The following is a 23,806-nucleotide window of genomic DNA, read 5'->3' as shown; positions in this document are numbered from 1 at the left end:
GGTCTTATTGTTCCATCGTCTTCTCCGGCCGGGGCTCCTCTCTTTTTTGTACCCAAGAAATCAAAGGATCTTCGCCCTTGCCTGGATTTTCGAGGCCTGAATAAGATAACTATTAAAGATCGTTATCCTTTGCCTCTCATCAGGGATATTCTAGAAGCAGTCAGAGGGGCTCAACGGTTTACCAAACTAGATCTATTGGGAGCCTACCACCTTTTACGCATTAAAGAAGGAGACGAGTGGAAAACAGCTTTTAGGACCCCTTTTGGTCACTTTGAATACAAAGTAATGCCTTTTGGTCTCACTAATGCCCCCGCAATCTTCCAGAGATTTATGGACTCAGTGTTTTCTGACCTTCTGAACCAGACAGTTGTAATTTACTTAGATGATATTCTTATTTATTCTAGAAATCCCGAACTCCATTCTTCCCATGTGAAACAAGTCCTTCAAAGACTCCGGGCACATCAGCTATTTTGCAAACCAGAAAAGTGCGAGTTTGACAAGACGGAAGTTAAATATCTGGGTTATCATTTAAGTCCCACCGGCATAGCTATGGATCAAGAAAAAGTACAAGCTATTCTAGACTGGCCTTCTCCATCTTCTATTAGAGAAACACAATGTTTTCTAGGGTTAGCGAACTTTGATCGGCAATTCATCTTAGACTTTGCGAAACAGACTAGCCATATAACTCACACTTTAAAGAAGGAAAATTTAACAAAAGGGTTTGTCTGGACTAAGGCGGCCGAAACAGCCTTTCAAGATTTAAAGAAGGGGTTCACTCAAGCTCCCATCTTAAGACATCCAGATACCAACAAACAATTTATTGTAGTTACCGATGCTTCCGAAAGAGCCATTGGAGCCGTCTTACTTCAACAACAAGAGGATGATGGTCTTGAACATCCTGTTTTCTACTTGTCCCATATACTCTCTATAGCAGAACAACATTACTCAGTACTGGAAAGAAAATTATTGGCCCTGAAAACAGCCTGCCTAGAATGGAGACAGTTCCTGATGAGTTCCAAGGAGCCTTTTGAGGTGAGAACAGATCACCTTAATTTTCAATGTTTACGAAATTTCGTATGCCAGAATAGTCGCCAAGCTCGTTGGGCCTTTTTCTTCAGTCAGTATGATTTTTACATTACTTATATTCCTGGATCCCAAAACATTCTGGCTGATGCTCTGTCTCGCCGTTATCCAGATTGTACTCCTGCCCCATCTCAACATCTACTGGAACCTAGTAAGATCATTGGAGTAGCTCAGTCTTTTCTGGAGGAGATACAACTGGAATACTCCAACTTATCTGATCACGAAGTAGAGAAACTAAGGCCTCTATTACATAAAAGACAAGGTTACTATTATTATCAAGATCTGTTATTCCTCCCTACTGACAGAGTAAGAGAAAAAGCATTACAAATGTGCCATGATTCACCGGTTGCGGGTAATAGAGGCATAAAGGCCACACAAGAACTTCTTTCGCAATTTTTCTGGTGGCCTACCTGGAAACTGGATATTGAAAGATACGTTCAGGCTTGTCCCACATGCGCTCAAGTCAAGATTCCCCGTACCAGACCTGCAGGATTACTCCAGCCTTTGCCTGTTCCGCCAACTCCATGGCACACCATCTCTACTGATTTTATGTGTTCGCTACCACCTTCCGCAGGAAACCGGGTAATCATGGTCACTGTGGATTCCTTTACTAAAATGGCTCACTTCACTACCCTGAAAAAGCTACCTACATCCCAAGAACTAAGCCAGATATTTATCGATCATATCTTCCGTCTTCATGGACTTCCACATACCATTGTATCCGATAGAGGGCCTCAGTACATTTCCCGGTTTTGGAGATTTTTTTGTAAAACACTAAATATCAATAGAGCCCTGTCATCAGGCTTCCATCCTCAGACCAATGGACAGACCGAGTGTCTGAACCAAGGATTAGAGCAATATCTTCGCTGTTTTTGCAATTCTACCCAAAGCAACTGGAACACTTATCTCCCTATTGCAGAATTTTCCTACAATAATACTGTCCATAGTGCCTCCAAGGTCACTCCTTTTTTCTGTTCCTATGGCTTTCATCCTACCTCTTTTCCTACATCTCCTCGGTCTACCTCTCCCCTGCCCGCAATCACTCATTTCTCCAAACGACTTCTACAAATCCATAGACTAATTCGATCCAATCTATTACACACCAAGAGATATATGAAGAAAGTAGCAGACAAGAAACGTAGGTCCACTCCGGACTACCATCTGCAAGATAAAGTTTGGCTTTCTTCCAAATTCTTACCCTCACGTCTTTCTCAGAACAAGTTCACACCTCGCTACTACGGGCCTTTCCGTATTTTTCAGTTGATTAATCCTGTCACTGTCCGTCTTCACTTGCCTCATACGTGGAGGATTCATCCAGTCTTTCATGTCTCCCAGCTTAAACCTTATGTGCCTGACCCTTTCTCTCGTCAGTTTCCTTGTCCTCCTCCTGTCTTAGTGGATGATGTTCCTGAATATGAGGTTCAGGACATTTGTGACTCTCGTCTTTCTCACAAACGTCTGCAGTATCTGATTCATTGGAAGGGTTATCCTCTCAGTGAATGTTCTTGGGAAGACGCATCTTCTGTTCACGCGCCTCTTCTGATTCAGCGCTTTCACCGTTTATTTCCTCTCAAACCTGGGCCTTCGGGAGGGGGACCTACTGTCACGCCGCACCGCGCGGCGCGAGCCGAGTGTTCAGCACAAGCCGGGCGCTCGCCTCGGGCCGCGCATCCCGTTTCTAAGACGCGGCGCGCCCCGAGCCTTTCCTGTACTTTATGAGGCCCCAGACCTTACATGGGGCCTCGCACTGCTCTCTCCCTCCGCATTTTTGGGGTCTCCTGACCCCTCTTACCTGTTCTTGTTTCTTCTTTTTCTTCTTTCTTGGGTTTTTGCTGCACTTTCCTTTATGTCTTTTCCCCCTTCCCAGGGTACCTTTATCTTCCCAGCATTCCTCATTCCCTAGTCTCTATGGTTTCTACTCTATTCTGTTCTATCTACTTTTCCCTATCTAAGATGGTGTCCTTTTTCTTACTGTGGGTCACTTCCTGTTTTTTGGTATTTAAGGGCGGTGTTTTCTTCTCTTCTTTGCGCTGCAACACTTTCTGTTCAGATGGTGTCTTCGCTCCTGATTTCCTTGCCTTTTGGTTCTGGAATTCGCCAATTCTGTGCTATTTGAATTCAGTTCTTTTTGATTCCTGTTCTTTTGTTCTTGTTTTCAGGAGTCATTCTGTTGGAGGTTTTTTCCCCTTTTTTGGAAGGTTTTTTTTCCCTCTGGCGCTATTTTCTGAAGGTCACGGTCTGTTCTTGGCGTTTCCATTGCCTACAGCACCGTGGCTACCAGAAAGAGTCACCCCTTTTTGGGCCAAAGCCGAACACTCAAGATCCACGCCACGAGATCTGCAGATTCCAGGCGCAAGCAGCACGTGAGTCGTGACATAACTTGGACAACGCTAAGAATAAGCCTGTGGATATTCTCGAGTGAATGAATATTTCTAAGAATATGTTCCAAAGGAGGAGCAATTGGAACTTTGAAGTGATTCTTGGCCCTCTTTAGTTCAAGGCATTTACAACTTCTAATCCATCAACAAAACATAAACCACATGACCATGTAAATGGCATATGATTACTCATAAATGGAATGGGAATAAACTTTCTCTGAAACTCCCTATAGTGAATGGATTTAATTTGCCCTGCATGTTAGGGTGTCTGTTTTTTAACCAGGATACAGCCACTGAGCCAAAGAAAAAAGTAGGTGAATTGTCATCCACTGCCATTGGGCAACAGAACTCTAAATGATCTTATATATGATGACAGCATTTCAATCTTCACAGAATGCCCAATGCTGTCCAAAGACTATAAGCCTTTAATCTTAGAAATCTGCCAATTTGCTTAACTGCCAATATCATCAAGAATAAAAACATGTGGTTATATCATGAACAAATTCTTTGTATGCGCTTAAACACAGAAAAGCTCTATGTGCCAGTTTTTAATAGAACCCTTCTGTTTACTGTACAAGTTCTAACTCGATCACAGTAAGAGTTAGATAATGAACTGTAGACTGCGCAGTTCAGAAATGCTCACAAAACATGGAGTAGCAAGGGTGCTGTGGGCCCTGATATAAGCAAACAAAACGCCTTTCACCTCCTTGTTTAATAGTAAAACACAATTATATTTAGGGACATTGGACAGTCTCACTCTTGGCCCTCAGTGCCATTGCACTTGTTGCCAAAATGATAGCAATACCCCGAGATGCATGGGCCTCTCATGTTTCTGACAGTGCCACTGGTAGTGTTACTGAGTTAGAATGTGCACTGTTGACAGCAGATATCACTAAAATAAAAGTGTACTGATCCATTCTGTGTCTTTGTGAGTGTGCAGAACTTGAAACAAGTGACCTTGCTGAGCTGCCCTGTACCACGGAGAAAGGGCAGAAATGCGAATATTTACAAAATTGGGTGCATTTCTGTGGGAAACCTCACTTACGAGGCGGTCAATGCAAAGCTATGCATTTACCACACAGCCATTACCACACATATGCATCTAGCATGCATGCATTTAGCACCCATGCCTTTACCAGGCATATGCGTGGTGATGGCATAGAGAGCAGTCTAGCTGACCGGGTGGAACAGGAAGGAGCAGAGAGCAAAGGAGAGAGAGGTAAATGGGGTTGGGGACAGGTTTGGGGCAGGAGGTCGGGGTAATGTTTAGGACGGGGCAGGATCAGGGTTGGGTTAGTTTTTAGGACATGGCGGAGTAGGTTTTAGGGTTCAGGGTGGGGGGTTGGGGTAGATTTGAGGACAGTGTGGTGGTAGGTTTTAGGGTTCAGGGCAGGGGTGGGGGGTCAAGTAGTCTTTAGGACAGGGCAGGGTAGGTTTTATGGTTCAGGACAGAGGCGGGGGTCAGGGTAGTTTGTAAGACAAGCGGGGTAGGTTTTAGAGTTCAGGGCGGGGACGAGGGTTCAGGATAGTTTTTACAACAGGGTGGTGTAGGTTTTAGGGTGCAGGCCAGGGGTAGTGGGGTCAGGTAGTATTTAGGACAGGGTGGGGAAGTTTTTAGAGTTCAGGGCTGGGGTGGGGGGGTTGAGTAGTTTTTATGACAGCATGAGGTAGGTTTTAGAGTTCAGGGCAGGGGGTTGGGTAGTTTTTAGGACAGGGTGTGGTAGGTCTTAAGGGTCAGGGGGTCGGAGTAGCTGTTAGGACAGTGCAGGTGGGTTTTAGGGTACAGGGTGGGGGAGAGGGGTCAGGTATTTTTTAGGACTGAACAGTGTAAGATTTAGGGTTCAGGACAGGGGTGGAGGGCCAGGGTAGTTTTTAGGATGGGTGGGATAGGTTTTAGGGTTCAGGGTGGAGTGAGGGTGTCAGGGTTGTTTTTAGGATCGGGCAGGGTTATTTTTAGGGCTCAGGCCAGGGGGGAGGTTTAGGACTGAGGAAAGGAGGTGGAAGTGACAGTTTAATGGCATGGGCAGGATGGAGTATGGTATCAGGTGTAAGGGAGCAGGGTGGGGAAGAATTTACAATGCATGTTTCTTTACAATGGAATTCGTTGTAAAGGCATTCATGGTAAAAACCACGTTATTAAGGCATGCATGATATTTACATGCGTTGTTTCATCATACATCCCATTTTTGACCTGTCCCCCTGCGCTGGCGCCATTTTGGCTGCCTAACACCAATGCAGGCACCCTTGCACCATGGTGCAAGAGTGCCCATGTTGCATGCAGGATTGCTTTTGTGCAGGAAGGTACTCCTTCCTGCACAAAAACTGCAGCACACATAGAAAGGGGGAAAAAATGAGGAAAATAGAAATATTTCTACTTGTTACTCCTCCCCTGGTGCAGCGTACGGTTTTGAGGCATTCTCAGGTCTACAGAGCCTTGCAAATCTGAGAATGAGTCAAAACCTGTGCATGTTGCTTGGTGAAACCCACCACAACACCCCCTGACTCAGATTAAGACAATGCAGCAACATGCTCTGCATTGCCTTACACCATATCTATAAGGGCATGAAAAGCCATGCAAAGTGGCTTTGTGTGGCCTCGTAGACATGGGTCTGCACTCTGTGCTGCTGGAGCATCAAAAAAGTGACGCTCCAGCAGCACACGGGGCCTGTAAAATGCCCCTAAGTCTTTCACTGTGAAAAGCTTCAGTAGCTCTAAAAGATCTGATAAGTGAGTGCATTCACTATATCAGTTGCCTTTGAAAAACATTTTAAATTGGAGTGTTACAGTCTTGAAAGGTATCTGCATGCCCGCAACTGCCGTGCTTTAAAGAGTAAATAAAAAAAAACACAAAAGGTAACTTTCTTCTAAAGAGCTACGAAAACGATCAAATGAATGTCGATCTGTGAAAATAAATTAGACACTAAAGAATATGAAGAAACAAAGATGCTTCAGGCCTGTACAGTACTGAGTTCCACCGAGGAAACACTCTCTCCCACTCACTGATTTGCAGAACAACAAACCTGCCTCGTCGTTTGTTTACTGTATTAAAAATCCCAGACCACAATGAAAACTAGCTATAAAGTTATCCAGGTGGGTTGGTGTGTTCTGTATATTTTCAACGGTTTTTGCCCAAAGCATTTTGTTCACAGTAGAAAGATATAGAGTTGGATGGACATCAGAAAAAAATCCATGCAACTTCAAAAGGAGGTTTTCTGACTAGAACCACACTCCTTTAAGAAAGAACAATGCAAAGAACTAACATATTGACAGGATCTCTATGTGAGGCATGAATTTTTGAACATGATAAGATTTCAGCCCAAATGCTTCACACATGGGATGATGCCTTTGAGGTATGTAACTGGAAATACATAAAATTCAATGTTTACGGAGCATATAAACAACTGCGGGTGAGCAACCGTTAGCAACCCTTAATTAACAGAAATGCAGAAAATAAATATGTTTATGAAACCAAGGGGCTCATTTACAAGCCCCTTTCGCCATCGTAGCGCAAAACAGTTCCCTACCCGATATTACAAACTGATGCAATGTGAACCAGTGCACCAGTTTGCACCAGTTTTTAAACCCTTGTGCCACATTATAGCTGTGCCAGGTATAATGTATGCAAGAGAGGCATTACCCGCTAGGATGCCCGAAGAAATGGCGCAGTGAAATCTACAAGATTTCACAGCGTCATTATAGCATCATGTTTTAAAGCCTGCTAAAGGGAAGGTGTTAAATTGACGCGAGGTTGTTTTAAATGGGCCTCCTCAAGCTTTGCTGGACTAGCACCAAAAATGTTGACGCTAGTCCAGCAAAGTGCCACAACTGCATCAGAAATTCTGACGCAGCTGTGCTAGCGAGCGCCGTGGTGCGCTGTATTGTAAATACAGTGCTACCATGGTGTCGTTGGCGGGGACATGGCGGTGCAAGCGAACTGGAGAATAATGATCGATGCGCCAGTTTGTTGTAAATGAGGCCCCAACCTTTTGTTCAGATCTTTATACCCCATTTAATTACATCTATAGAAAAATTCGCTTGACAATTCCAACTTAATAAAAAAGAACACCCCAGAGTATTTCACAACTAATCTACTCAAAATGTCATAAATGAACTCCTTTAACTAAAATATCATCTTTAAACTTCCAGCATCAACTCACGAACTGCATGTTTTTTTATGTGGTCCACTAAATCAGGATAAAGGAGTGAGCTATGCTAGATTGAGCGTAGGAAAGGAAACATGGTTAATATATTTATTTAAATTATAAACGAACCATATCCGGATAAACTATTTTACAAAACCTGGTGAACTTGGTGTCTAAGTCAAATCAGGTGAACAAAAGTGAAGTCAAATTATTCATAAGGCGTCCTGTGATTCCATGTGAAAATACTGACTGCGGCTACATATTCAGAAAAATCATGGTGTCATATTAACAAAACATGTGGTAATTCTGCACTCGTAGTTGTGCGCCTAGTGCAGAAGCAGATTTCCCAGCATACTACGGGAATGTGATGTGATGTCCTAGAGGGTCCTATTTCCACAGTGCAGTATTCTCTGTTACATCGAATTCCATGCAGGAAAAATGCCTTTACTATAAAATGCACATTTTTGGTCTATTCTATCAGCAAATCATTTTTTTTCTCCAGTTGATACATTCTTACCCTACACTTTCAGAAAATCAGAGGGTGATCCTTCCCTCTTTACTTCCCAGAAGGGGAATCACCCCAAGCTGTACAGTATTAGCACCCCAACCATTTCCAGATGGAAGGGATCACAATTTGGGAAAGCCCGCAACTGTATATATGTGGCCATTGCCAAACTTCCAAAGCAAAACATGCCATAGTGGGTGAGGCTTATGGTAGAGCAGTCTGCAATAGTACATCTATTTATGCCTCAAAATATCCTATTGTAGAGATTTTTTACACTTTGTATGTGCGAATGAATGACTTTTCTACTGTAAACGTAAATTTATATCTAAAAAAACCTCTGTAAATAGGGCCCAGAGAATACAAAATGTAGGCTGCCAAATGATGGTATGCCACAAATATCTCCATACAAACATTGTGATCCTTATTTAATCCCTACCTCCAGCCAAACTCACTTCCCACATGCTTCAAGAGAAGGTTCGTGTATTATTTCTTCAGTTCTAGCATATTTCCAAGTACCTGTCATTGCAGAGTGTCATTTTTAAAGTGAAATATTTATGCAAGGTCTTGATTCGGATAGTCTTTCACTAGTCTACGTTTTTGTCAAATATTGTTCTGCACTCCATGTTTTCACATACTCACTAAACCTTGGCAGCATTTTACACCCCTCGTTAGATAAATCTATTCACCAGTATTTACCTCTTTTCCTCTTTTGTCTTTTATTTACATATGTTTCTGTATCACAACCACCTAGAAATAAATGTGTATCATTAGGATGTGAAAATGTGACAGCCATGTTTTCAAACGTAATATAGTACATTTCTACTGATATTATTTACCCCGAACTTTGTTTTGGTGTTTTGCTTCTTCTAATGAGCGTCGAGATTCAGAGTACAAAATATCCGAATTCTCTCACCATTCTCAATGACGCGGCTTCAAATATACTGTAGTGATTAGGGCTTCACTTTCAAAGAGGCTGCGAGTCACAGGTGCACATTTTGCTCCCACTAATTACCTCTTTAGGAAGCATAACTCTACATTCAGGAGTAAGATAGTAGGGCTTGGCTTATCAACCAACCAAATACTGAACCCAGTGTGGAGTTCAGGATAGCAAAAACGTGTGGACTAAAATATATATATATATATAAAATCAACAAATGGCCCCATTCCAGACTGCGCACTCTTTTTGCAGATGCAGATGTAAGAGTTAACTGCCAAACTCCAATAAATCATTCTACAAAAAATAGACATGCACTCCAGGAAGTCCATTAATCAGCTTGTTTATTTGAAAAAAGTGTGTGCTTCCACCACCCGACACGTTTCGACCAACAAAGGTCTTGATCACAGTTAACCATTGTCCCTTTCCCCACAATTTACATAGTCCTATATCCATTATCCATAACATTGTATCCATCGCTGCAGCATTCTGGGTCATGTGGTTTTGCAGTGTTTTCCTCACATTTTTCGCACTTTGCATGTACCTTTGCTCAGATACTGTATTTTTCACCATAATTTTAAACATTCATTTTATTTTCTGCTATATCTAATCACATTATTTATTTTCCTATTTCAAGACAAATACATTTAGAGGCAGCTATATTTAAGCCAATTCCTTTTGCCACCCATACCCAGGAAAACTATACACATCCTAATATCTTGGATATAATGCCTTAACATCTATAGTTTTTCAATTATATAATTCTTACTTGTCATCCTTATATATACCGGGGAAAAACGGATTTCAGGATACATTATCTCCAAATCATCTTCACTTGAGAGAGGAATTCCTAATTATACGGTTGGTGCTGCCGGCCACAGAGAAACAATGTGGGAATATTTGGACAGATTGTGTGTGCTGCTGTAGAACTTCCCCTGGGGGCTTCGCTCAGACTGGGGTGAGACTTCATCCCCCAGACTGCCTTGTTGGTGGCCCTGCCCCATGTGACCTGCGATCTTAAGCGCCATCGGAACCCGAAGCGCGGGATGCACTGCTGTAGAACTTTCCGTGGGGGCCACGCTCAGACTAGGGTGGGACTTCATCCCCCAGACTGCCTTGCTGCCGGCCTGCGCTCTTAAGTCCTGTCGGAACCCACAGTGCGGGACGTGCTGCTGTTGAACTTTCCCTGGGGCCATGCTCAGACTGGGGTGGGGCTTTATTCCCCCAGACTGCCTTGCTGCTGGCCCTGCCCCATGTGACCTGCACTCTTAAGCGCCATTGGAACCCGCAGCGCGGGACGCGCTGCTGTGGAACTTTCCCTGGGGGCCACGCTCAGACTGGGGTGGGACTTCATCCCCCAGACTGCCTTGCTGCCGGCCCTGACCCACGTGACCTGCGCTCTTAAGCGCTGTCGGAACCCGCAGTGCGGGACGTGCTGCTGTAGAACTTTCCCTGGGGCCATGCTCAGACTGGGGTGGGGCTTTATCCCCCAGACTGCCTTGCTGCCGGCCGTACCCCATGTGACCTGTGCTCTTAAGCACCATCAGAACCCACAGCACGGGTCGCAACCGGGCGCGTGCCCGGTCGAGGCAGGGCCACCCCTTTTTGATCCATATCCCGGTGCACTGCTCTTACTTTCTAGTATGGACTAAGGTGTACGTTATAGATTTTAATTTTGTTTTTTTATGTGAATCTCTTATTTGATGATGATTGGGGAAAATTTGTGTGTGGCTTATCTCTCCCGTATGTGATTTTAGGCAATATGGGCAGACGTAAGACACCCTTGGCTTCTGCCATAGCAAACTCTACATTAGATGGGTTTCTGCAAAGAGCAGTGGGTGCTCTTAGTAAGGAGATTGAAATGACAGAGAGAAGACAGTCACTAGCTTCATTACCCACAGCTAGATTAAATAACCCAGATTCAGCCCAGACCTATAATCAGGAGGGTAGAATTTCAACAATCTCTGCATGTTGTTTCGCCACTTGTTTTACCTGCCACAAATGTAAATCCTTAATCTTTGCTGAAGGATACTGATCCTAACATTTTAGTGGGAGAACCAATACCCCCAAGTGAATCAAAAACTCATTAACTCTAAAAAGAAAAGAGAGGAGGGCATGTCAAGATCAAAAAAGCAGAAAACTGCTATCCAGGAGACCATAATGAATCAGAGTGGGAGGGGAGAACCCAGGGTCTAACCAGCCGGCTAATGAACCCATTGAAAGTCTGTTGTTTTCGCAGGAGGGGTTCTTCTTGAGTATAAATAAGTTGTTTATTGAATCTTTACAACCAATATTGGAGCGCTTAGAGCAGGTTGAGAACCAACTGAACCAACTGGAACGATCACTGACTGATCCAAAGGAAGACCTGTGAACTAATCCTATTATGTCAACAGGCTTAGCTAGCACGGGTGTTAATGATATGAACCAGGAGGCCCAGGTGGATGCCTGTTTATTGCCGCCCCATACGCCTATCCTTAAAGCTGCCCTGTGTAGCATCATAATCCCCATCGGAAGACATAATGAAGATATTGGTCATTGCAGCACCTTACAGGGCAAAATATCGACCAGATTGTCTGAGGTAAACCCTATGCAACAGGTAGCCCCCCAGGCTAAGGAGACTCTTGATCATTTGCATCTGCCCCGAGTGTACCCCATATACAGTAGTGTTAGGTGGGATTCCACCTCGGTCTGTTGATTCATTGGAGGACACTCAAAGTTTGATAAACAAAGCAGTAGATTGGTGTAAAAAAATGCTAAATGTCACCACTTAATAGTCAACTATATTATTGTGGCTCGGAGAATAAGTTGGGTGGGACCTACCGATAAAACTACTGAAGGGGACTGCATTGTACTTAGTCTGAATAACACTAAATGGGTGCATCATTTGCCATTTAGGTTAAGTTACGTAGATAGACCACAAAGTAGGATAGTGGCAGGACCATTGTTTTTTTTTACCCTCCTAGATTGACTGCACTTAGGAGGGTTGACCCAAACGGTTTACAGAAGAGTAATGGGATCCTTGATTGGACTAACTCTGTAAATCAATGGACTCAACACATCGATACGAGGCTCTACCAGAATTACAGATATTGATTGACGCCATTCTTTAAAAACATCCAGAGATTTTAGGGCTGCGATTTAGTCACCAGAGAGGGCCACCAATATATCTTATGTGAGTCCTGTTTCTTTTAGGTCCCATTAGGTAATAGATGACGGTTCAAACAGTCTAAGACCTTTAAATGGCCTGCAGTTCTTTTTCTTGAAATGTAGCAGGGATAAGAGACAAACTCCTTAATGAAGAATGGCTGGATTATATCACCAACTATGACATCATAGGCTGTCAGGAAACATGGGGCCAGATGTAGGAAACAGTTTGCGACTCGCAAACCGGAGTTTCCTATGCAGAAATGCATTTTGCGAGTCGGAACCGAAGGGTGTTCCCTTCCTATTTGCGACTCGCAGTGGGATGCAATTCCATTTGCGACCGCGTACGCAATGGAGTCGCAGTTACCATCCACTTCAAGTGGATGGTAACCCACTCGCAAATTGGAAGGGGTCCCCATGGGACCCCTTCCACTTTGTGAATGGACCCAAAAATATTTTTTCAGGGCAGGGAGTGGTCCAAGGGACCACTCCCTGCCCTGAAAAAATACCGAAACTAAAGGTTTCGTTTTTTTTTAAGTGCAGCTCGTTTTCCTTTAAGGAAAACGGGCTACACTTAAAAAAAAAAAACTGCTTTATTGAAAGCAGTCACGAACATGGAGGTCTGCTGACGACAGCAGGCCTCCATTTTGCGAGTGCCTATACTCGCTATGGGGCCGCAATTTGCGACCCACCTCATGAATATTCATGAGGTGGGTCATTGCAACCCCATAGCGAGTCGCAGTCGGTGTCTGAGACACGTACTGCATTCAAAATTGCGAGTTGCAATTTGCGAGTCGCTGGGACTCGCAAATTGCAAGTCGCAATTTGGAAGTTTGCTGCATCTGGCCCATGGTCTCTTAATTCTGCATCACTAAATGGGTACAGGTCCTACTGTTCACCCGCTACTGCTTCGGCAGCTGGAAGAGGAAAGGAGGGCGTAGTTACCTTTTTATCCTGTGCCTTAGATGATTTAACTATTATTGAGGTGGGGTCCTCTCCCAATTTAAAAATTTTGTATCTACAAAAAATGCAGTATTAAACATAATTTGAATTAATTTTTATTATAATGAATTTTCTTCTCCAACTGTAGATGTCATAGAGGACATAGAGAGGAAGCTTGCAGACTATTTTGGTAACAAAAAGTGTGAGACTATCTCAATCATTTGGGCAGGTGCTTTTAACATTGTGAAATGGCGTTTTAGTGGGGAGCACATCTGTGGGTTTTCCAACCGACAGGAGAATTTTAGTGGCCATTTTTTACATACCACAGATGGCGAAGCAATAAACATACTGATTCTGTCTTATAGTATTATTGACACTTCACATGTGGTGAACACAAATTATGATAGGCCTCCTACATTTACAGGGCATGGTAGAGGTAGTAAGATTGATTTTGTGTTGATATCTATTGATCTGGTGTATAATTTGAGGTATTTTAAAGTGCACCTTCTACTATTTAGTGATCACAACTCATATTGATTTGAAACTCGGTAACTGTGCAGTACGAACAAAACCTACCTGTCCCCCTATCAGCTATGTAAAAAACAACGGGGTCCTTTAAAAATGGAATAATGTTAATCCGCACTCCTCAAAAGGAAGCAGGAGCTGAGAACCAAAACATGGGAAGATCTGGATAAAGGGGCCAAATTAAAAGATGGAAATTTTTTTGGGGAGATTGTTAATTGTCCTTTTTCTAATAATGATCTGACCCAAGGAATCGAGTGTCATATCAGTAGTCAGGATTCGAGTGATCATTTTTCCAATATTTTTAAATCTGAGGATGCTTCTTTAATTCAGAAGGAAGCTTTACTCCTGCCATGCAATTTAGCAGAGGAAGAATCGTTAGCTGATCTTATTAATTTACCTTTAGTAATTAATGCAATTCAAAGTGCAGCAAACAACAAGGCTCCAGGCCCAGATGGGATACCAACTGACTTGTATAAACACAATATTAATTTATGAGCCCCTCTATTGACTAATGTCCTCAGAGCCGCTGTTGAAGGCAAGCTTAGAGACTCATGGAAAGAGGCAATTATTGTTCCGATTTTTAAAAAATGAGACTGAAGTCTCCCAACATGCTGTCGTCCGATCTCCTTGCTAGATTCCACAGTAAAGATTCTTGGTCGGGTAATTCTAGATAAATTGAAAAACTGGGGAAGAGGACTCAGCCTTTTCTTCACCTATGCAGTATGGCTTTAGACCCAGTGTAGGGACAGTGCATCAGGCCCTAAATGTAACCCTTATATGGGGGAAGTATGTCAAAGCCAGGTGTACTTCATGTGGCCTTTATGGACCTCTCCTGTGACTTTGACCTAGTGGATCAGTCTACTCACTGGGATCTAAAGGATCCAGCTGGCGTTGATCACGCTCTGGTAGACTTGGTGCAAAGATTACACACAGATACAACCACAAAGGTGCGTTACACGTTGTCAGGGGATTCTACAAGTCCTATTAGAGTGACCAGAGGTGTGATACAAGGGTGTATCCTTGCGCCATTATTATTCCTATTGTATATGAATTCACTTGGTACTTTTTTAGAACCCTATAGTTTGGATATTCCATGACTAGGCTCTCGAGCTGTTCCCGTCCTTCTCTATGCAGATGATGCAGTCCTACTGGCACTAATGGCAAATGGCCTTCAACATTTGCTGGATGGATTCTACGACTTTATGTCCATACGTAAGCTTAAGGTAAATTTTCAAAAATCATTTGTAATGACCTCTGGCCCCAAAACCACGAAAACCAAAAATTTCTATATAGGAGTGACCCAATTGACAAAAGTGCCTTTTTTAGCTACTTGAGCATTTTGTTCGATACACATGGGTCTTGGGAGGGATTGATTGCACAAAGAGCACTTAAACTAGGAGCAGCATCGGATGCGTTATTTAGATTTGCAAAGCAGCTTGGTGCTAAACCCTTTAAGGAATTGATACAATTATATAGAAGCAAATGCATTTCAATTGGGGTTTATGGTGCTGTTGCATGGGGTAGCTCACCACTGGGGCAACTACAAGTCACAGAGAATAGATAAGGGATACTTTTAAGTAGACTTTGTGGATGAAAACTATTTCCATGTAGGATACTGTTTGTTGAGGTAGGTTTCCACTACATGGTTGTAAGCAGGGTTTGATTTTGAACATACACCTAGATATCAAAAGATTATATTTCTCCTTTACTCATTTTACATGTACATTTTAAACCAATCTCATTGGTATTTAAAATCTTAAAAAATTCTTGAAATTCCAAATCTGTTCCCTTCCAACTGATGAACAAGTCATCAATAAATCTCAGCCAGAGTTTAATTGTTTCCATATATTGGTTATTTTCCTCTCTCCAACATGTTTTAGCTATCTTTTGGCTAATTTCTTGGTCTCCTCCAAGAGAACCCACAAACTCTGGGTACCTTTATAATCCCTAGGATGTTGGAAAAAAAGGATGGAAATTTGGCATTGATAGCTTATGTGGAGATGTAAAGAAAAGGTTTTGAGGGCCTAAGCTCAAACCACCCCAAATAGCCAAAAAAAGGCTTGCCACCTGAGGGGGAAAAGGCCTGGCAGTGAAGGGGTTACACCTTCATGGTGATGGAACATTCATGTTTCTTTCCAATCAAATGCTTGGGTTGACTGTCATAGATATGTCTGGAAGCATCCCAATATGCAGTCACCTATGGCCTAAAGGTTAGGGTCACAGACCCCTACACCGAAAGTTGAGGGTTTTACTCCAGGTGTGCCCATGGTCATTGTCCTTCTTTAATTTATTTTTAACTTCAAAAGTATAAGGTTCATACTAAAAGGCGATCACACTCTTTTTGATTGACGAACACATTTTTATTTTCAATTTGTTCAGAAATATCTCATTTTGAGTATATAATTCATCAAAGCCTCAAAGCTCTCTATCTCTGTCCCTCTCACTCTCTCTCTCTCTCTCTCTCTCTCTCTCTCTCTCTTTCAATCTTTCTCCCACTCACACACCCACTCAGACCCTTACGCACCCACTCAAAGACCCACTCAGACACTGACACACCTACTCACTGACCCAATAAGACACTTATGCACCCATTCTCACACCCAGACAGACACTCTCACAGGCACACTCATAGCCAGATACACTCTGTCACACCTATTCTCATGCTCAGAGAGACAGGCTGCAGCCAACTCCAGACATGCACTGCAAAAGATAATGTGCAGTGTGGGGTTGGGTGGTTAGGAGGGTTGGCCACATCATCTGGAAGCAGAACAGGCCCTGCGGCCACCATGGCTGTGCACATCCAAAGGATGTGTGCTAGGTGGGGCTGGGTTGTAATAGGGGCTGTCCACAGGGCCTGACCACAGGCCCTGCAGCCAATCTCTGCTGCGCATAGCAAAAGGCTGTGAGCACTGGTGGTTGGATTAACGTATAGCAGTGAAAATTACTTTACTTTTAAAAAACCGTAGACATTCACTGACAAAAACAAATGTTACATGGACATTATAGTTAGGAAATATAATTGAAAAATCGCATTGAAATTCACTGGAAAAAAACAAAGGTTACAGGTACGATAAAGTTAGGAAACAGAAAAACATAGAAATTCACTTAAAACAACTAAAGGTTACAGAGACACTATAGTTACCCTCATGTTCTAAACATACAAAACCATAGTAATTCACCAGTTATAATTAGAGTTATATCAAGTAACTATAACTAGAGCCCTAAGGTAACTATAAATTGCACCCCCACCATGCACTGCTAATTCCCCTACAAATTGCAGCACTCATGACACCATTGGTAGTATCTATGTAATATTTGCAGTCAAATTCTGGATGAAAAAACTGTGCATGGCGGGTACGCAAGTTATAGTTACCTTAGGGCACAAGAGTTATGACTATAATTGAAGCCAAATAATTTCCAGGCGAAAGGAGGACAGAGATATCCAGATAACATGTATTTGATGTCAATTCTTTGGTTATTCCTTGATAAATATTGAATATAAATAACATGCAATTTTGTTTGTGAACAGTTCAATATTACAATTTTGATTTATTTATATTGAAATTGGTACTCATTATATTGGATATGCAAGCAAACTGTCATGCTTTGATTGCACTATACCTCCAAACTAAGTCAGTTCTCACAATCAGAGGGGGGAATATTTTGAGGTGTATTTTATTTTGACTATTACAATGATTAACTGGATGTGGCGCGAAATCCGTTCCAAGATCGTGGCTTGTTTCACTTTAGTGGTGTTTATGTGGATGATATCTTGAGTCTATGTTGTTTATGCTGGGTCTATTTATACCAATGACAATTCAGTTCCTGTATGTGAGCAGGCCTTCTTATGGCCAAAATGCGTATTCAGTCATGAACATGGTCTGTGCACTGGTTCGCTAAGTGGGTGCTTTTATTATTGCAACTGGGACATTAGGGTTATGAGGGACCGGCCAGCTCAGCCGGCTATTGCGCTCTATCCCCCACAGGTGCAGGCTCTGTATGCGAGCACGGTCGTGATATATATAAATATATCACTTAAAAAAACAAAGGTTACAGGTATAGGCACGCTATAGATGGATTCACATTTTAAAAATAGGAAACCATAGAAATTCACCAGTTAGAGTTACCGCAAGTAACTATAACTTGTTCCCTAAGGTAACTATTAAAAAAGAACAGATGATAGATGGAATATGGAACAAATCAAACATTCACCCCAGTCATAGAGCTGGATTTTATCCATCATTTTGTTTTGCTTTCCATGCCATTCCAGTTTGGACTCAGCTGTATGCAAATCAGTCTTCACTCTGTTCCCCAGGGGAACAGTTGAGCCCGAACTGCCAGGCCAGGTACTTCCCAGACCAGAAACAAGCATCCTGTCACCGGTTTCGGGGTATCACCCCTCCTCAACCAGGCTAGCTTGAATTTGGTGGCATAGAAAGCACAGGACCCACGTCCGGGTATACCCATCCCACTTAGAGAAACACATGCCAAAAGATCAGATGATGGACGGAATGTGGAACAAATCAAACATTCACTCCCAGTCACAGATCTGGGTTTAATCCATGAGCTGTTTTTTGCTTGCCATGCCAGTCCAGTTTGAACCAAGCCCTATACAAATCAGTCTTGACCCTGTTCCCCATGGGGTGACTATACCTCTCACCCCTGCCATGTAGTTTTTTCATCAACACTTTTAATGAAAATATTACATTGATATTAGCAAAGATTTTATCAAAGATGTCATGAGTTCCGTAATTTGTGGGTTGATTAGCAGTGGATGCCGAGGGACAGAGTTATAGTTACCTTAGGGCTCGAGTTATAGTTACTTGAGATAACTCAAACTATAACTGGTGAATTTCTATGGTTTCACATGTTTAAAATGTGAGCCTAATTAAAACTTCCATGTAACCTTTGTTTTTTAAGTGAATATCTATGTTTTTTTCAGTTCTATTTCCTAACTATAATGTCTCGGTAACCTTGTGTTTTTTCAGGTAATTTCTATTTTTTTTTAATGTATATAAATTTTCTTTACTATATGTTAATCCAACCACTGCAGCGCATGGCCAAAGGCTGTGCATGGTGGTGGTTGAGGCTAACCCCCTACAGGCACTCAACCTTGCACTGTGAATGGCCTTCACCAGTACGCAGGGCAGGTTACCCACTAAACCTAGCCTACAGCCAGACCCTGCAGCTAACACCCCCTAACCACCCAAACCCATGCTATGCACATCCTGTTGGCTGTGTGCGACGGGAGTTGGCCACAACTTCTCTGGGTGTGAGTGGGTGTACCTGGGGGTGACAGTGGCTGTCAGATTGTCTGTTTGGGTGTGAGAGTGCATATATCAGTGTTTTAATGGATGCGTAAGTGTGTGCGTGGGTCTGTGAGTGGGTGCATGATGGTGTCAGTGGGTGTGTGAGTGTCTGAGTGGGTCTGTGAGTGGGTGCAGAAGTGATGGAGCGGGTGTGTGAGAAATTTAATGAAGGAGAAACAGAGAGAAAGAAAGTGAGAGAGAAAGAAAGTTGTTTTTAGGCTTTAATATCTCATATACTTAGAATGAGATATTTGTGTTTGATTTAAAATAAAAAATGTTTGTTATTTTTTTTTTAACTATAATAATTTGGTAATAAAAAAAGAGGGAAATGAGTCCAGCTGGACTCAAACCTCCAAAGCTAGTGTGAAGGTCTGCAACAGAAAGAAAGCTACAGAGATTGACAGCATTCCCCGCTGTCAAAACACGAGGTGTTTGCTGTGGCTTGGTGGAGGTCCCTGGGGAAGAGGGGGCTTGCGCCCCTGCATATTTAAGATGTGCCCTGGGGAGGTGGTGTTTCCCAGAGCAGCAGGGGCACACTGCCCTCCCGCATATAACTCATGAGCCCCGGAAAGGTGGTGGTCCCCAAGGCAGCATGAGAGGGACAGGATCCCACTACTTTTTTTTACAGAAAAGGACCCTGGACTTGGCCCACCCAGGGAATTATAGTAATGAAGTGTGGGAGCCAGTGCTTTGTTATTTATTTATCTTTTGCGGCAGATCCGCGGATCCACCACAACTCCATCCATAAAATTAAACAGAAAATGCTTTTTAGCCCTGGCGAGGTCCATTTGGGACCTCCCTACCAGAGCTAAGGGGTCAGGGTTTTTGTACCCTGGCCCCCTTTTTTTTATTTTTAACTTTTTTTTTGAGACTCAGCTTCAGTTTCTGTAGTTGAGGTGGTATCAGCAAATCAGATCTCTGCACAAGAGAGTGGTCGTGAATCCTTCATGTCCCTAGATATACAAATTTGGATTCTCTTTAATTTCTCTAAAAAGACTGAACGGAACTAAAACAAAACAAAAAAAGCACACTTTCTGGACTAGAACCTCCCTTTCTGCTAACATTGGTGTAATTCTGTCCCGTAGTTTTTGCCCTGTCGCTGTTCAAAATCCCTATGGAAAAATGAATTAGGAAAATGTGTCTTGGGACCCCGTCTTTTTCTCAACCTCCCCCACCGCCCCCCCTGGATGGATCACCCTAAAACCTTTCAGACAGCAGCTGACTAGACTGGCAAATTTTTTCAAAAAGTTTTGTGACAGATATAGACAACAACAAAAATGCTTTTTTATATAGAACCTAGATCCTATTGTCAACCACCCCTAGGTAATATATATATATAGATATATATCTATATACATATAGATATATATCTATATCTATATATATATATATAGATATAGATATATATATATAGATATAGATATATATCTATATATATATACACACATATATAAATATATATATATATATATATATATATATATATATATATATATATATATATTCCTCAAGAACTTTAAGATGGTTTGCTCAGTCGCAGCACAGCTGACACTGCTGGATTTTCAAGAAGCATCTTGAGTGAAGTTTTCAATTGGAATGTGGAGTCAATGAGGCCTGAGAACTTTTCAGATATGCAGAAATCAAGTGGCATTGTCAGTGATGTTCAGTCCATCTGGATGCAGTGATTTTAAATGGTACAGCCAGAAGTTTTCTCTGTTCTTCCTTTAAAACATGCATAAAAGGTAACATCTTCAAATCTGATAGTAAATGGTTCTCAAGGTTAAAATGATTAGCTATGGGCTGGTCAAGTTTCTTGTTAATTATTGCTGATTTGTGGTTCCTGAATTATGTACGGAGGTCATTCACTGTTTGGCCTACGTATTGTTTTTTACAGCTTTGGCATTGGCACTGAGGGGGTCATTCTGACCCTGGCGGTCCATGACTGCCATGGCGGAGGGCGGCGGAAGCACCGCCAACAGGCTGGCGGTGCTTCCTGGGCTATTCTGACCGCGGCGGTAAAGCCGCGGTCAGAAAGGGGGAACCGCCGGTTTCCCGCCGGTTTTCCCTTGGCCCAGGGAATCCGCCATGGCGGCGCTGCTTGCAGCACCGCCATGGGGATTCCGACCCCCTTCCCGCCAGCCTGTTTCTGGCGGTGTCCACTGCCAGAACCAGGATGGCTGGAACGGGTGCCGTGGGGCCCCTGGGGGCCCCTGCTCTGCCCATGCCACTGGCATGGGCAGTGCAGGGGCCCCCTAACAGGGCCCCACAAAGATTTTCACTGTCTGCTTTGCAGACAGTGAAAATCGCGACGGGTGCCAGTTCACCCGTCGCACCCCTGCAACTCCGCCAGCTCCATTCGGAGCCGGCTTCCTCGTTGCAGGGGCTTTCCCGCTGGGCCGGCGGATGGCCTTTTGGCGGTCGCCCGCCGGCCCAGCGGGAAAGTTGGAATGACCGCTGCGGTCTTTTGACCGCGGTGCGGTCATTCGGCGGTAACCGCATGGCGGGCGGCGACCGCCGCCCGCCGCGGTCAGAATGACCGCCTGAATCACATAAATAATGCATGTTGAGCGACATGTAAAATGGTGTCTTATTCCCTAGGTCCTTCTTGTAACAGAGCTAGTTACTGATGATATTTGTAAAAGGTATTCACATGTGATGCACCTTTTAGAATCATAGCAATGAACTCTAGAATTTGTTACAGCTTGCTTAAGTTCAGCTCTCACAAAAAGCGATTGTGAATTGGCAGCTCTGCGGTAAGCAATGACTGGCAGTTTTGGAAAAAGCTTTTGCTATTTTCTACAAGTGGATAGTAAGGGAAAGGTTGTTTGCATCATATTTCTGTAGTTGGGAGTTGATGAATGATAGTTAACCACAAATGGAATTCTGTCACTTTTGTTTCTTTTGTTGGTATTCCAAATAAGTGCTTCCCTGTGTAACTGTAAAGACTTGTCAATTAGTTGCAGACTGATATGCAGAGGATAGGCTCACTTTTTAAATAATGTAACAAGTTCCTGTAGATGGTCTTTACAGGTGTCTTAATTGTTGCAGATGCATCGTATTCTGAGTACTTGGCTGTAGATGATGCTGAGTTTAGTGTGGTGTGGGTGACATGAAGTCCAGTTTAGATACGAATGAGCATCTATAGGCTTGTGGTACAGATCATTTATAATTTTTGTTCATGAATGGTGAGTAACACATCCAGAAAAGGGAGATGACACTTCTGTTTAGTATTGCTGTCAGTGAATTTGATAGTAGGAAGGATACTGTTGATAAAAGCTGTAAATTGCTCCAATGTTCTACTTCCTGCATTCCTTTTTTATAAATAAATATGTCATCAATGTAGTGTAGTCATACCAGTAGTTTGATGCTAGAACTCACAAGTATACAGTCCTCCAGTTTGTCCATGAAGATATTTGCATAGGAAGGAGCCATCCAAGTGCCCATGGAAGTTACTTGTATCTGCACATAGGGCCTCATTACGAGGCTGGCGGTCATGAGACTGCCAACCTCGCCTTGGCGGTCCCACCGCCGCAGAGCCGGCGGTAAGGTCCGCCACATTGCGAGTTGTGGGGCTTGGCAGACACCAAGCCTCCACAACTCCGCCTGGCCTGCAGGTGCGGTCGCACCACCATGGCTGGCGAGAAGCAACTCCAACCCGGTCACAGACCTCAGCCTACCACCAGGATTACGAGGCTGCAAACTGCCAGAGTTTACGTGGCGGTCACCCCACCACAAAAAATCCTGGCGGTCACGCACCCGGCGACAGGAATCTCCATTGCTGTCGCCGGCACACACATGCACACATGGCCCCACACATGCACACATCCGCCCCACCCATTCGCACACTTCCAAGCACCCCCTCACCTCTTCATGCATGCATGCCTTCAAATACACACCCTTTCAGCATACGCATACATGCACTCAGACACCCCCACTCATTCACATTCATCCACACAAGCACCTCCATACACACGCACATACACACACACATCTGGAAGGCAGCTTGGCATATCAACATTAGAATTATGTTAACAAAAATAACAATAATTCTAATGTTGATATGCCAAGCTGCCTTCCAGATCCATTTAAGAAGTTCCGCCATCCCAAATCATGGACTCCTCAATGTGGAATAAATCCTGTTCTTTATACATACATTTCACCCATTAACAAACTAACCAAAGAATCAATATATGTATGTATGTATGTATGTATATATATTTATATATATATATATGTGTGTTCCCTGATAAAAACAAGGATGGTTATAGTGAAATGTAAAAAAATACTGTTTTTAAACAAACAAAACAATTGAAATTCACCAGTTATATTTAACTCAATTAACTATTCGTTGTGCCCCCTCCATGCACAGTGTGGTCATCAATAATGCCATTGACTTTTTTTTTTTTTTTTTTTTTTTATTGGAAGGAAACACATACACATATATTCTTATGTCATTATACACTGAAGGCTTAAAAAAAAAAGAAAAAAAAAATATATTACCAAGTTATATCATACGTACTACAAAACACAAAACCTAGCCACCCCTCAAACTCTATCTAGAAGTGGTACCCATTAATTTATTCAAAAGGGAGTGGCCCGATCATTATGGGCCTGTATCCAAGCCTGAAACAGACCCCATATTATCTTCCCTTTCCTCCTGGCTTGTCTCCCCTTCCGTTCATACAGTGACATCTCCAAGTGATATACAGACAGCAGCCTAGCCAGCCATTGTTGCCAGGACGGGGGTCGTAGATCCAGCCATGCTGTTGATAAACAGATTCGAAACACCGCCATAGCTACAAAGATAAACGCTCTGTGAGGTCCAGCGATTTCGCCATCAGTCC

The sequence above is a fragment of the Pleurodeles waltl genome, chromosome 11 (genome assembly GCF_031143425.1).
Source record: "Pleurodeles waltl isolate 20211129_DDA chromosome 11, aPleWal1.hap1.20221129, whole genome shotgun sequence".
Taxonomy (NCBI): Eukaryota; Metazoa; Chordata; class Amphibia; order Caudata; family Salamandridae; genus Pleurodeles; species Pleurodeles waltl.
The sequence above is the reverse complement of the archived record's forward strand: the minus strand, read 5'-3'. Positions refer to the sequence as shown.